Here is a 15,416-nt window from a genome sequence, read left to right on the forward strand (position 1 = left end):
TAAAATATAAGTTTCTTGAAAGTAGGGGATCTAGCTATAGTTTCTTGTTTCTATTGTGAGGTCCCTGATAATGTTCTATAAGCAGCAGTCAGTTTAAATTTTGTAAACCAACTAGGTAAGCAGTGATTACAATTATGCTATTATTATGCACAGAATTATATATTAGAATGGTACAAATGCTTTATTTGAGTTCTTTAAATTTTTTTTAAAATTGTTTTTCTATTATAGTTGTCCCATTTTCCTCCCATGGCTCCCCGCTATGCCACCCACCTCCCCCTCCCTCTTTAAATGTTTTATTATGTCCACTAAATTAAAATTGGGTTGCAAATCAAAATGAAAACTGCAAAGGTCGAATTTCAGCTTCTGGCTAGAGTTGTTATGGCAACTCTCTGAGGAGTAAGTCTGCCTAAAAAGAAGGAAGAACAAGAGAAAATACCTATTAATCTCTAATACTAGTTGTAGCTAATCACTTTTCTTTCTATTTCTTCAATATTGCAATACGTTGAGATGCCTAGAATTACAATTCTTTTATGTATTCCATTATATTTACTATCATATTATTCTCTTTAAGCCTGCCCCAGAAAGCCAACTTTCTGGGAAATAGAATTAGGTTGACGTTCCTAAGGATGGAGTAACCTGAGTTTGTTCATTTCGATCCCTTTGGTTCCTTCATTCAACAATTATTCATTGAGCACCTATGACATTGTCTGCATGATAAAACCAGCTGGGAAGTTTTCCAAAATTCCATGACCAGATTTCATTCCTAGAGCAATGGAACCCAGGCCTATATATATTTTTCAAGCTCCTTAAGCAATTACGATGCATATGAAGGTTGAAAAACCACTGACTCATGATATATTATAAACTGTGCTAACTACTGGGGATACAAATAGAAATAATAATTGCTAATATTTATTGTGTGGATACTATATGTCAGGCACTGTTCTACGTGCCTTGTATGAATTAATATTTAATCCTCTCAACAACCCCAGAAGTTATGTATTACTCCCATTTCTAGATGAAGAAACTGAGGTACTGAGAGGATAAGCAATTTTGCCAAGGTTATACACTTAGGAACTGGTGGAGTCTGGCTGAAGGGTCCATGCTCACAGCTCTACAGCCTATCAATAGTATCACAGTCTAGCACCTAATGAAAGTGGGCGGTGGAGTAAGGAGGTAGGGGCAGGAAGATTTCCTGTAGGAGGTGGTACCTCAACTAAGAAGAGGGAAAATGGGAACCACCAAGGAAAAGTGGGGGAATAGCTTCTCAGATTCCTGCCTTCTTTGTCTTGCTAGACGACCTGCCTTCTCACCTCCCAGGAGTTCCTTCCCCCATTTTCCAAAACGGAAAACATTGGAATGTCCACAATCATCCTTAACACGCCTAACATTTCAACTGGGAAGACTGAAGTCATGCACAATTACTCATGCAATTTTTCCTCCTGACAATAGGGTTCTTCTGTGTGCTTCTCATTCAAACATATAAAGCTCTCCTCTGTTGTTTTCAAAAAAGCCTTTGTTGTAGGAACAATTCACAAACGTGTCAAACACACATTGGTTTCCCACCCCCCTATTCTATCTCTTCACCTGATCCAGAGGCTGGAAGAAAACGCCCTGGCTTGCCAGGGACCTGTGCCTGCTTGCTGCCTCTGCCCAAATGGAAGCTAACTCTGCATTTTACATTGCTTCTCACCAAGTATGGCTCTAAATCTGAGTTTGAGGTGAACCTCAGCATTTAGCCACACCTGTCACCTCTGCCTGGCCTCAGGGGTGAGAACAGACTTTCTGTTGAGGAAAGGGAAGTGGTCTGATGCTGCTAATTAACTGTGGGAGGAAAGGAGGCCCTTTCCAGACACCAGAAATACCAAGGAAGCACATTATAAAAAGCATCCTTTGTACCAGCCAGCCCCATCATTCAGCTCAGCCCAGGCTGGGGGTGGAGGGAAAAACAACTCCTGCATCCTGCAGGTCACTTTCCCAAGTGGGCTTCTCAGGAGGCCAGGCCCTGAGTGAGTGTCTGCTGGGAGACAGGGGTCTCAGGATCATGGCTGGAGTGTGGCTACCCTTCCTGGTTGGCTTAGGCAGACTGTAGGATACTGCATGAAGCTGGCATGTTTGTAGGTGACTTAAGAATCCCTGCTAAAAATGCCACAGGCTTGGTTAGTAATTTAAAGGGTAAGGAGTACCTGTCTGTTGAGGTGTGAGGCAGAGACTGCCTCAGTTTGGGTAACCTCATTGCAGCAGATCCGTTGCCCACCCCGTGCTATCAGACTGGGGGCTGATCACCATGCTGAAGAGTGGGCTATCTTAGATGTGGAGGAAGAAGTGTCCCTACCTGCCCTGCCCACTTCCCGTAGGCTTGGCTGCTACAGTTCTGCACATAGAGTCTGCAGCGTCTGGGAGGCTCAGGGTCTCCCGGTTGCTCTTGGGAGAATGGTTGAGTTGCTATGAAAGTGGGATTTGGCGAGTGGCTGGAAATCGGAGGCTTTCCCAAACAGGAAGGCAGTAGGGCCATTTGGCTGAAACCTTAAGCTCAAGTGGCTTCAGAATTTGGCTGCTCATCAGTGTAGAGGAATGAGGTAGAACCTGAGCGTGGCCCTAAGGATCGAGGACCTTAGGATCTGAAAGCTGCCAGAGCCACACTGAGATTCTTGGAGAGCCTGTTTACATGGTCTGCCTGATTTTACAGGCGCTGGGACAGATTCCCAAAAGTCTAAATTGCCAAGACCAGGAAGTCGCGGTACTAGGATTTCATACCAGGCAAGTTTCCCAGTCTCTCTTTTTGCGTCTGGGCAGACAAGAAGAAAATCCCTCCATCATTATATCACACGTTCAGGCCCCTTGGCAGCTGTGTGTGTGGCGGCACATCCTCCTCCTTTCTGTCCTTGTCTGCTGACATAGGCTCTCCTTTACAGCTTCCTAAGTGTTGGAGCTGAAAAATTTTAGAAGCCATGTAGACCATTTCTTTTATTTGGCAGAAAAGGAAACAGAACCTGGGATAACAGACAGGCACAAAGGCATGCAGCTAGTTAATGAAAGTAGGTCTTCCGACATCCAGTCCAGGGCTTTTTCCAGAATACCACGCCCTATATGCCAAATAACATTTGTGTATCGGGAGTTCCTGCCCATTCCATATTCTGCTTCCTATTGTACTCACTTCCATGCACAAGGCCTTGAACTGTACCTTGTAATATGGTAAAGTGACTTCCTGAAATGTTTCTGCTGTTTGGTATTTTGACCAAAAAGCCCATTAGGTTAGAAAGAAAGTGGTTATAAGAGCCAGAGGTTTCTAAAGTGAAATGCAGTGCAACCAGGTTGGAAAAGCACATTTCCTGACTCTGAGGCCTTGCTGCTCAAACTTGTCCATGGACCAGCAGCATAGGTATCACATGGGAGTCCCACCCCAGATTTGCTGATTTGAGAACTGCATTTTCACATGATCCCCAGATGACCTGAAAGCACACTAACGTAGGGCCAGTTTAAGGTAAGGCTCTGCAAAAAGTCCTCCCTGTCCAGGTCCTGCCCAAATGCTTAACTTCCTCCCTCCCACCTCCTTTTCATTCCTCCACCCACTGTACCACTCCTAAATATTGCTCTGTTAATCTAGTTCTGCTTTTCCTTGAGATCTAAAGCTGGGGGCAGGGGAGCTGTTATATTTTTAAAGGGGACTCATGGAAATTTTTTAGAAAAATAAAAATATAGCCAATTTGAAAGAACTTTTGCAGTCTAACGTCATGCTGTTAATGTAGAAGTATAAACATCTACTATGTTTATATTGGCTTGCTTGTAAAATCGTCATCTTTGGTTATATTTAGGAACGCAATAGCTTGGAAATTATATTGAAAAACTCTGAGAACAAAAATATTTTCCCCCTTCACTTTCTGGAAAATGAGAAAATCTCTTTTGAAGAGTACCAATAACATCTCTTCCCTACATTATTATCCATCACCATGCATGTCTTCCTCTTACATTTCTCTCTCTCATTATTCCTAGTTCAATTTCCTCATCTCATTTTTGTTTTTTAAAACAGAGTTTTTCTTATTAGTTATTCCTTATTGGAAATTAAGAAATAAAGAAGGAAAAGAGCCCTGGCTGGTGTAGCTCAGTGGATTGAGTACTAGTCTTTGAACCAAAGTATCACCGGTTCAATTCCCAGTCATGGCACATGCCTGGGTTGTGGGCCAGGTCCCCAGTTGATGGCCAGGTCCCCAGTTGACGGCATGTAACAGGCAACCACACATTGATGTTTTTCTCCCTCTCTTTTTCTCCCTTCCCCTCTCTCTAAAAATAAATAAATAAAATCTTTAATTAAAAAAAAAGAAAAGAAAACACAACCAGAGTCCCATTGATGTAGAAACAACTGTAAATTTTTATATAAAATTATCTTAAACATTTTTATGCAATACTTGTTAACAAAAATGAAATAATTCAGAACATATTAATTAGTATCTACTTCCTTTCAAATGGCAGTATAGATTAATAATTTCTTTACATCTGTGAACATAAAACAGCATCATTTTTATTAAATTCTGCCACATGGGCAGTACCATGATTGATTTAATAATATTTCTATTGCTGAATATCTAGGTAGCTCAAACTTTTCACTATTTGCTTTATTGATTATGCTGCTACAGTTTCCCAATTTCTTTTCCCTTTGTTCCCTTCCACCCAGTGACACCCCCTCCCACCAGTTCTCTCCCCCCCAGTTTAGTCCTTGGCCATTGGTTGTGCATATAGTTCTTCTCAACATCTTCCTGTCTACTCCACTCCCTCCTACTATGCTTCTTAATTCCTGTACCTTCTCCCTCCCTTTCCCCTCTTCCTCCTCCCCACTGAACTCCCCCCATAATGTTCCCCATACCTATAATTCTTTTCCCACTCTCGTTGCCTATTTACTTTGCCTTTGTTTCAATTCCCTGGCTTCTGTTGTTGGTTCTTGTGATGCAGTTTTCATTTTCATGTTCATAGTTTTGATCCTCTTTCTCCTAAACAAATTCCTTTAACATTTTATATAGCAGTGGTTTGGACCTGATGAACTCCTTCAGTTTTACTTTGTCCTGGAAGCACTTTCTCTGCCTTTCTATTCTGAATGACAACTTCACTGGATAGAGTAATCGTGGTTGTAGGTTTTTGCTTTTCATTACTTTGAATATTTCTTGCCAGTCCCTTCTTGCCTGCAATTTCTTTTGAGAAATCAGCTGATAGTCTTACTGGGACCATTTTCTATGTAATTCTCTTCCTCTCCCCTGCTGCTTTTAAGATTCTCTCTTTATTCTTAATTTTTGACATTTTGATTATAATGTGTCTTGGTGTGGTTCTCCCTGTGTCCAGTTTTTTTGGAACTCTCTGTGCTTCCTGGACCTGTGAGTCTATTTCCTTCCCCAAGTTAGGGAAGTTCTACTTCATTATTTTTTCACATAATTTTTCAATTTCTAGTTCTTCTTCTTCACCTTCTGGCAACCCTATGGTTTGAATGTTGGCCTGCTTATAGCTGTCCCATAGGTTTCTGAGCCTCTCCTCATTTTCCTCACTTTTGTTTCCTCTTTTTGCACTGGTTGACTATTTATTCCTTCCCTATGTTCAGATTTGTTGATTTGATCCCTGGTTTTCTTTCCCTCACCACTAGTTTCGTATGTGTTTTTGTTCATTTCAGCAGGACTAGCCTTCATTCCTTCCCCATCTTGTTTAAGATCTGCTGTTATGTCTGTAAGCATTTTTATAAGCAAAGCTCTGAACTGAGCCTCAGAAAGATTTCCTATCTGCTGCTTCGTTAGATTAGATATTTGCTGTCTGGTCAGCTGCATCACCAGGATCTCTATCATGATCTGTGCCATCCTGACCGCTTCGTGTTTACCTTTGCTTCCCTGGGCAGTGCTGTCACACCTCCTATGCTATAGGGTGGCAGAGCTCCATGCACTCATCACTACCGGGCGACCCTTCTCACCACACTGTGGCACTTTGTGTGGGGTGGGGGGTCCAAGATGGTTTCCTGCCGTTCACTCTCGGCTGAGAGACCAGGAGCCTCCTCCTCCATCCCCACCCTCTCTGGGCTTCACAGTCTAAGGCAATGGAGGTCTGCCTTCCCAGGCTTTGGAATCACAAGCTGACGGGTCTGGTCTGCAGCCAGGGGTGCTCCCCAGGCGCTTCTTGCCTCCCCCTAAATATGGGTGTCTGTGCTTAATGCCATCCCGCCGTCTGTCGCTGCTGCCGCCACTGGACAGCACAGCTTGACCTCTCCTCCCCAGCTTCGCCCCTCCTACCTGTCCGGATGAGCACCACTTCTTTATAACTTCATATGTTAAACTTCCATTTATTTTCTTGAACTTCTGGTTATTTCTGGTTTTGTGGTAGTTATATTCCTTCTTAGTTGTGGAGGGAAATGGAGCATGTCAGTCTATGCCTCCATCTTGGCTGGAAATCTCCTGTGTTTGTTTGCTTCCATGTCCCAGGTAGAGCTGTCACTCCCACTATGTTGTAAGAGGCAGAGCCTTAGGGATTTGTCAGTGCAGGGTGACCTATTTCACCACGTTGTGGTGCTGTATGAGGAGGAGGGGTCTGAGAAGGAACAGTGCCGCTTGTCCAGCACTCGCCCCTTTTCCAGGCACTTCTCCCTCTTCTGCACCGGACTGGCGCCCCTGTAGCTGCTGCCCTGGCTGTCATTCCCAGAGTGAGTGGGTTTGTGGATGTTATAGGACTGTGGGGGCCCTTTAAACAAGTGGACTCTGCTGAGAGACCAGCAGTTTCTGCCTCCATCCCAACCCCCACTGGTCTGCACAGTCAAAAGCAATGAGGCTTGATTTTCTCTGGTGCTAGGACAGTGAGCTTCGGGGTCTGGTGAGGAGCTGGGAACGCTCCCCAGGTGTCCCTCCTGACTTTTTAAATGTGTGACTGTGTTTTCCACTGGCCTGCCACTGCCGCCCCTACTGCCACCACCACACCATGTCCTCTCCACCCTGGCTCTGCCCCTCCTATCGGTCTGGATGAGTATTTCTTCTTTATATCTTTGTTTGCTGGACTTCCATGCAGTTAGATTTTCTGGAACTTCTGGTTGTGTCTCGTTTTGAGGTAGTTGTATTCCTTTTTAGTTGTGGAGGGAGATGCAGCGTGCCTGTCTATATCACCATCTTGGCCGGAAGTCCCAAACTTCACTATTAAAAATAGAATAGTGCAGCATTAATAATTTTCTTACCTTAAATATTCCTTGCATTTTAAATTAAATTTTGAATATATGAATGCATTTTTACACTTGTGAAAAAAATTTAGATACAAATAACACTCAATTCTTTTTGACAATTCTTCCCAGCCTTAGTTCCCTTCCTCTCTTTCCAGAGGTAATACTATTACCAGTTTCTATGCATTTAATGCATATGTATCTAGCCATAGGAAACAAATTACTATTTCAGGTTGTCAATTTGTCGTTGGTTACTTTGTACACCAATAGCATAATACCTAACATTCTTTAAATTGCCTTTCTCACTAAACAATCAGTCTTGGACTGTTTTCTGTATTAATGCTTATAGCTCTACTTCATTCATTTTAGCTGTTGCACAATATTCTGTGTTATGAATTCACCATGGTTTATTGAGAATGTGTTGTATTTCCATTTTTCCTCTCTTATAGGAAGAGTGCACTTATACATTTTCTTGGTCTACATGCGCAAGTGTATCTGTAGAGTAGATTCAGAAAAGTGGCATTGCTGGATCTTAGGATCATCTGCTTCTTTCTACATGTGACTGAGAGGAAATCTCCTCTGAAGATCTTGGAGGAAAAAAGTATAGTCATAGAAGCCTGAAAAATGAATCCTCCTCCCCCCATATTTTGTCTTTGGCTTCCAGTATTATCTTGAGGTTTCTAGCTAGGGTGAATGGGTGCAATTAAAAAAGAAAAAGGATGTGCCAGGCTTTGCGGGAAAAGGAGGAAGCAGGTTTGGCTGGTTGAGATCTGCCTACTCTCTTACCAGTGGAAAGAGCACCTGCGGTGCAAGGGAGAAGGAAAGTCCTGTCCTTCTTCCCTTTTTCAGGTGGCCTCACTCTCACTGCATACAGCTCAGTGAGTCCAATTTTCAACTCGACTTTTGATGAGTGCACATGGGGTACAGAGCATAGAATTAGGTGCTATAAAGATTTTGGTAAATGACACAGTCTCTGCTCTAATGAAGGAGAACAGGCATCCACTGATGGAGAGATTCAATAACAGTTATAAGCCATACACTCTACTACCAAGTGATAGTGTCGGGCAAGCTGGACACATTCAGAAGTGCTGTTAAGTGAAGATGAAGTCTTCTGCAACTTTCACTTGGGTTATTGCCCCAGGTTTTTACTTGGTCTCCTCACCTATAATCTCTCTCCTTCAACCCAATCCAGTTGACTGCTGATAAACTAATGTCAAAAGACCACTTTTATGGTATTGGTGACCTTGTTCATTTCTTTCTCTTATTCTGCCTGATAAACTTTCCCTCATTTGTCAAAACTCAGCTCAATAATGTTATGGTGGTAATGATTTGTAATATATAAGAGTATCAACTTAACATGTGGTATCCCTGGCTGGTTTGGCTCAGTGGATTGAGCGTCGGCCTGTGAGCTAAGTGTCGCTGGTTCGATCTTCCAGTCAGGGCACATCAGAGAAGGAAAACTCTGACTCCAAAAAACCTCCGCTGCCTTGTGGCATACCTCTTCAGGGGAAAGGCTAAGGGAGTAAACCCCGACAGAAAATCCGGAGCCAGAGTCCCTAAGGCGGTTTGACGTTGTAGTCAACACCGGCAACTCCTGCGGCGCACCTGAAGCCAAGCTGTATTGACTCCGTCTTTCCCTTGGACCCTTCAGCTGCTAAGAGAGGGGGGCTCTGCTGCATGGGCAACAGCAGACCCTCCATATCACCCTGCCCAGGCTCTGTAGCTTCAGCTTCACTGGAGAGGACACTCCAGCGTCATCGCAAGATGTCAATTCAACACGGGAGGAGACAGATACCGTGTCACTCCCGAGTCGGACTGCACAGCCATTCTCGGCGGTGCAGATAGACTCTCAAGAAGCTACACCATCGTCTCTCGAGACGGACGGCTGCCGACGATGACGAACTTAACACGTGGTATCCTTCACACTCACACATTGTAACATGTTAATTATATCTCAATAAAGTTCAAAAAAAAGCTCAAACTTTCATTCACACAACATGTATCACTCAACATATATTGAGCACATACTATGGGCTGATTGCCTCTTCTAAAAACGTCTCCTGACTCTAGGCTCTGTGAGTTACTCCCACTCCACTTTTTTTCTTGTGATAGGTCTTATTTTTATTGTGATTACTTATTTACCTCTGTACCCCCAGCACCAAATATGTACATAGTTAATGCTTGATGAATGTTTGCTCAACTCAAAGAATGAATAAACAAGCTTCCCAGAAATGTGTACACTGGTTTTCAATGTACTTTTAGAATTTGGAGGTTAATTCTTGCATAGAGAAAGAAGAAACTGTATTAGGTGGCCGGGACAGAGATAATCTTTGAGGTGACTTGTCCTACATCCTGAAGGTAATAGTGGGAGAAGCTGGCATTTGCCTAAAGCCGTTTGAGCACTTCCTAGGACTCTTAGAATAAAGTTCAAGTATTTTAACTTGACTTGCAAGGTTTTGTATGGCCTGGAGCTGCCTACCTCACTAGCATTTTTCCACATCATTCTTCCTGGAACTCTACACAGTTATTTCATTGTTCCTCAAGGGCACCAGGCTTCCTCATCGAGGATGACCCCCACACACACCTCCCACCTCATTTCAGTCACCTGGTTAATTGCCACTCCTTCTTCAGATCTGAGCTTGGCTGTCACTGCCTGGGAAACTTTCCCTCATCCTCACAGGAGGCTAGCTCAACCTATTGTATGCTTGCATAGTGCTTTGTATTCTTCTTTTATAACACTTATTATTGTACTTGACCATTAAGTGTGTAATTACTGAATGTTTGTTTTTCACTTCCCGCCTTCTAACTCAAGACTATAAGGTCTATGAGACAGGCAGAATGTGCATCTATTTTGTTCTCTACTTTATTGAAGGGGTTTTACCTACATTATTTTCTCTAGTGTCACAATTCTGAGAGGTAGAGAGCCTTACTTGACAGAGATGTGTGGTATAGTCAAGTCTTGAACACAGTTAACATCTGCATTATTGAGGGATTAAAAGCACTAGATGTTTATTTGTTTGGAGTTGAGATCCTCAGGACCTGAACTGGAGTCTCAGTTCTACCACTTAGTAGGTTTCTAATTCTGGGTGAGTCTCCTCAATTGTGTGGTAGAAGTATTATTTACCTTACCTACCTCATAATTTTCCTTAGAGGATCAACTGAAATAATATATGTGTTTTGGCTGATAGACCATAATTCACTCCACAAATACAAGTGAAACAAGCAGCATTTTCATCAGGCTCAAGTTGGTAACAGCTGCTGCTTATCAGGTCCACCCACTCTGGGTATCAGTATCTTGAATAAAGTAGTCAGTTTGGAGACACTGAGTCCAGATGTCCCTGTATGTTATCTAGAGATGGTTATTAGCCCAGGCTTATATTGATAACTAAAAGATTAATTTAGAATAACATTCATCTTACAAGACTAGAACTATACATTTAGTTTTTACATAAAAATAAATAAAAGACAACAAATAAAATGCAGTGTGTTTCTAGTATTTAACCTCTAGTCCTTGCTCACCAAGGAACATATATAATGGTTAGGCAAGAATAGTTAATGATTAGCATTAATGGTTAAGAGCTTAGACTTTGGAGCCAAAGAAACTTGGGTTCAATTCTCTCATCTCTACATTTACCAACAAGGAGGCCTTGGGCAACTTCCCTACCTAACTTCTCTAAGCTTCATTTGTACATCTTTAAAATGTACCTACCCCTCAGACTGTTGTAAGATTAAAACAAATAATGCAAGTAAGTACCTGGAACATAGGAAATGCTCTGTAAATGTAAAGAAGTGTTATTACTGTTTCAGTCTGCCTTCTTTCCTGGCTTGTTGATCCCTATACACCTGTTTGTTTCATTTTTTCTTCCATTCTGCTTGGAATGATGGCTTTCGGGTATCAGAGTGTTAAGTGCAAATGCCAGGCACTCTGCCTCTCAGTCTGCAACTGCTCCCAGTGAAGCCAAACATATAAAGGGGAGATCTCTCCTCCCATGCACTCTGCACCATGAGGAAAAATTTTATTCTCTCTAGCTTTGGACAACAAATTAATGTATGATTTGGAGCTGCAGAAAAAGGAAGTTTTACTGTTCAGTCATTTCATGGCTGCTATTACATCAGCTATATAAATGATTTGATTCATCATTAATTTTAAAACAGGAGCCTTTCTGTAATTTTGAAGCCAAAGTCAGAAATTCTAGGCATAGCCCTGTCCAATGTGGCTTAGTTGGTTGGGTATTGTCCTGCAAAGCTAAAAGTCATGGGTTCGATTCCCAATCAGGGCACATTCCTGGCTTGTGGGTCTCACTCCCAGTTGGGGTGCATGCAAGAGGCAACCGATTGATGTTTCTCTCTCACACCAATATTGCTCACCCTTTCTTTCTCCCTCCTTTCCCCTCTCTCTAAAAATAAATAAAATCTTTTTTAAAAAGAGATTCTAGCCATAACATTATATTTTGGTTTGTGCACTTACTGAGACCTTACTGTATTCTGTTTTCTGGGGAGGAATACAAAGATGAATAGACCTGGCTGGTTTGGCTCAGTGGATTGAGCGTCGGCCTGCGACCTAAGTGTTGCTGGTTTGATCTTCCAGTCAGGGCACATCAGAGAACGAAAACTCTGACTCCAAAAAACCTCCGCTGCCTTGCGGCATACCTCTTCAGGGGAAAGGCTAAGGGAGTAAACCCCGACAGAAAATCCGGAGCCGGAGTCCCTAAGGCGGTTTGACGTTGTAGTCAACACCGGCAACTCCTGCGGCGCACCTGAAGCCAAGCTGTATTGACTCCGTCTTTCCCTTGGACCCTTCAGCTGCGAAGAGGGGGGGGGTCTGCTGCATGGGCAACAGCAGACCCTCCATATCACCCTGCCCAGGCTCTGTAGCTTCAGCTTCACTGGAGAGGACACTCCAGCGTCATCGCAAGATGTCGATTCAACACGGGAGGAGACAGATACCGTGTCACTCCCAAGTCGGACTGCACAGCCATTCTCGGCGGTGCAGATAGACTCTTAAGAAGCTACACCATCGTCTCTCGAGACGGACGGCTGCCGACGACTGTATTCTGTTTTCTGGGGAGGAATACAAAGATGAATAGATTATCTTTCCCTCAGAGGAAACTAAATACTATGAAGGAGATAGAAAAGAACACAAACAGTGGAAGGGACTGAGCAAGTAGAGGAGGAAGAATGGCCTGAGCATGGGATGCCCTCTATTCTGAACTGGGCTTCATGTGTACAGGGTGGTGGAGTAAGGGGCTTAAAAGATCATGGGCCCTGGACGGGGCCTAAATCCTGGCACTTGTACTTACTAAACTACCCCGAGCAAGCCACTTGTTCTCTCTAAACCAATTTTCTCATGTGAGAAAAGAGAATAATGCTTACCCCAGAAGATTGTTGTGAAGACTGAGATAAAGTACCTACCAAACACCATGTTGGGCTAATTGTAGGTAATAAATATTAATCACTATAAATCTCATTATTATCAATACACCAAGACATAGATAGTATTTAAAAATCTTTTCAGCATAGAGGGTCAGTGGAGGAGGCTTAATGAAAGAGATCTTAACTTTCATTTCGCATGATGGTGGACATGGAGTGTCTTCTCAGATATGTGTACATTAAGTCCTTCCTGCTAAACATTTGCCCCTTTTTTTTCTTTTTATCACTTTTTAAATTCATTTTTTTATTGTTGTTGTATTACAGTTGTCCCACCTTTTCCCCCATTGTTCTCTATTGCCCCCCCCCCCAGTTAATCCCCACCCTGTTGTTCATGTCCAGGGGTCATTTATACCAGTTGCTTAACCAAACCTTCCCCTTCTTCCCTCTATCCTCCTCCTCCTCCCTCCCCTCTGGTCACTGTCAGTCTGTTCCTTGTTTCCAAGCCTCTGGTTCTATGGTGCTTGTTAGTTTGTTTTGTTCATTAGTTTCTGTTATAGGTGAGATCATATGGTATTTGTCTTTCACCGCCTGGCTCATTTCACTTAGCAAAATACTCTCCAGTTCCATCCAAGCTGTTGCAAAAGGTAGGGGTTTCTTCTTTCTTTCTGCTGCGTAGTATTCCATTGTGTGAATGTACCACGGTTTTTGACTCACTCATTTACTGATGCATTTGCCCCTTTTCTGACACAGATGATGACACTCTGTGGTCACTCCCCTCTCCTAGGAGATGTTAGGTGGTGGTTTCATCACACCCCACCCAAGAAGGTGGATTATCTGATGGTAACAGAAACAGGAAGGTCTGTGGTTTCAAACTGAGCAAAGATGTGTATTTTTCAGTAAATAACTCTTTCATTTTTACCAGTTCTTTGACCAAACACTGAGCAAATTGTGATGTGAAATAATAAGGAAGCCAAGACACATCTTTTCGAAAAGCCAAAAGCCTCCTGGATGTTGGAAGCACATCATGTGGCCCACAGCATGCTGAGTAAGGTGATGGCTGAAGACAACTCTATGGACAGAACAACTGCTCCAGCAGATCGAAGGAGGAAGGGAGCTGGCACCTTCCTTGATGCAGCTGCTGTTCTGCACTAGAACCTCTTGTTTGATTTGACCAGTTTAGGGAATTAATACAGGTTTATTTTATTTATTTATTTTTTGTATTTATAATATCCTATTAAGAGTTTATTATAAATTTGTTTCACGGGCCACAAGGAAATAAAAGAATTATGTATAGTCTTTCAGGAAATAGGCAGGGATCTGAGAAGGACCAAGGTAAGCAATCTGGTGAGATTCAGATGGCCTACCAAACAGGTCTGTGGTAATGTGGCCTTGGGAAACTGGGCACATGCATCTGTGGAGCTATTTCTATAACTGTGGCCATGGGTCAAAGAAGGCCTGGCATTCCTGGAGGAGGCGTGCCCATGGGAGTTCCTCATCCAGGGAGGTCCCCAATGGAGGACTCACGGGAGGCCTCATACCAGGTAGTGGGCCCATTGTGTCTGGAGGGTGTGTCCCTTGGGCCATAGGTAGAGGAGGACCCCCACTGTCAGGTGGGTACTGGATAGAGGCCCCTGCAATACTGACTGTGGCAGCAGCTACAACAGTGCCTGTTCCTTGTGGAGTTATCACCTGTTGGAATGGCCCACCAACCCCACAAACTGGCTCAGCAAGTCCTGCAGGAGACTGGAGCATGGGAACACCAGCTGGGATTCCTTTGCCAGCAGCCTTGCCAATCCCTGGGCCTCCAGCATCTTCAGTAAGTGGCACTAGGGCAATACCAGTATCTTTGAGAAGAGGATCTTCTACTGTCATTGAGACCAGGTTCTCACCTGGAAGAGGCACCAAATCAAGGACATGCTTCTCTTCTCTTTCTGCTTGTTTTGAGTTCTTTGGCTTGATCTTCCTGGATTCATCACAATCACATAGGATCAAATTTATACAATTGTCAAAAGCCTTGAAGGAGCCAATGAAGGCATGACCATCTTGCAGGATGCACCTCACCCTGTAGTCGATGGGCTGCAGCATCTTGCTGCTCTTGCCCATGGTTGACATGGAGGTTCTGATGGCCCCAGTTTCCCAGTAATCCAGATTTAAATAAACGACTACTGTATAAAAGCTAACTCAGCTCATATATTATAAAACTCCTTGATTTATGGGAAATATGGGGTTTCTAGGAGGAGGAAATGAGACAATTTGTGATATAATAGTTATTATTCATCAGAAATACCACCATGATTTTTCCTCTGTTTTTAAAAGCATTATTCTCATAAAGAAATTATAACACCTAAAGGCTTCATTGGTATTAATATGGTTGTATCTATGTTCATCATGATGATAATCATAACAGTGGGTACCATTTTTAAGCTTCCAGTTTAGGTCATGGGAACTCTTGGGCTTCAATTCAAACTCTATGATCCTCGAATAGATGCTTATATTCCATCTTCAGGCTTTAAGCTCCATAAAGGTGGAGGCCTTATCCATCATCTTCAGAACTACATCCTACCCAAAGCCCAGAACAGTGTCCAATACATGGGTGTAATAATGGGTATTCCATTAATATTGTTGAAATATTTAATTCAAAATTTATTATCTCTAAATACTCAGGGCAACCCTGAAAGCTCAATATTATTAGTTCAAGTTTGTGAACAATAAAGTTGACTTGCTTGTTTCAAAGCTACAGAATTAGGTAATGGGGTGTTGCAGGGGTGGGAGAAATTTGCTCCATGATCACATAATCTTGGAGTGTAATATGGGAGAACCAAAGAGAATAATCTTGTTTACGTGAAGATTCTGTTTATGCTTTCACAGAGTGGGA

The 15,416-nt window shown here is 42.9% G+C and overlaps 1 pseudogene; it reads right to left on the reverse strand.

The window, feature by feature from the left end:
* Nucleotides 1-13,985: 13,985 nt before the first annotated feature.
* Nucleotides 13,986-14,644, reverse strand: LOC150018652 (small nuclear ribonucleoprotein-associated protein B pseudogene; annotated as a pseudogene).
* Between the last annotated feature and the right edge of the window lie 772 nt (nucleotides 14,645-15,416).

Source organism: Furipterus horrens, unplaced genomic scaffold (assembly GCF_987537825.1).
Source record: "Furipterus horrens unplaced genomic scaffold, mFurHor1.1.pri manual_scaffold_2, whole genome shotgun sequence".
In the NCBI taxonomy this organism is placed as follows: Eukaryota; Metazoa; Chordata; class Mammalia; order Chiroptera; family Furipteridae; genus Furipterus; species Furipterus horrens.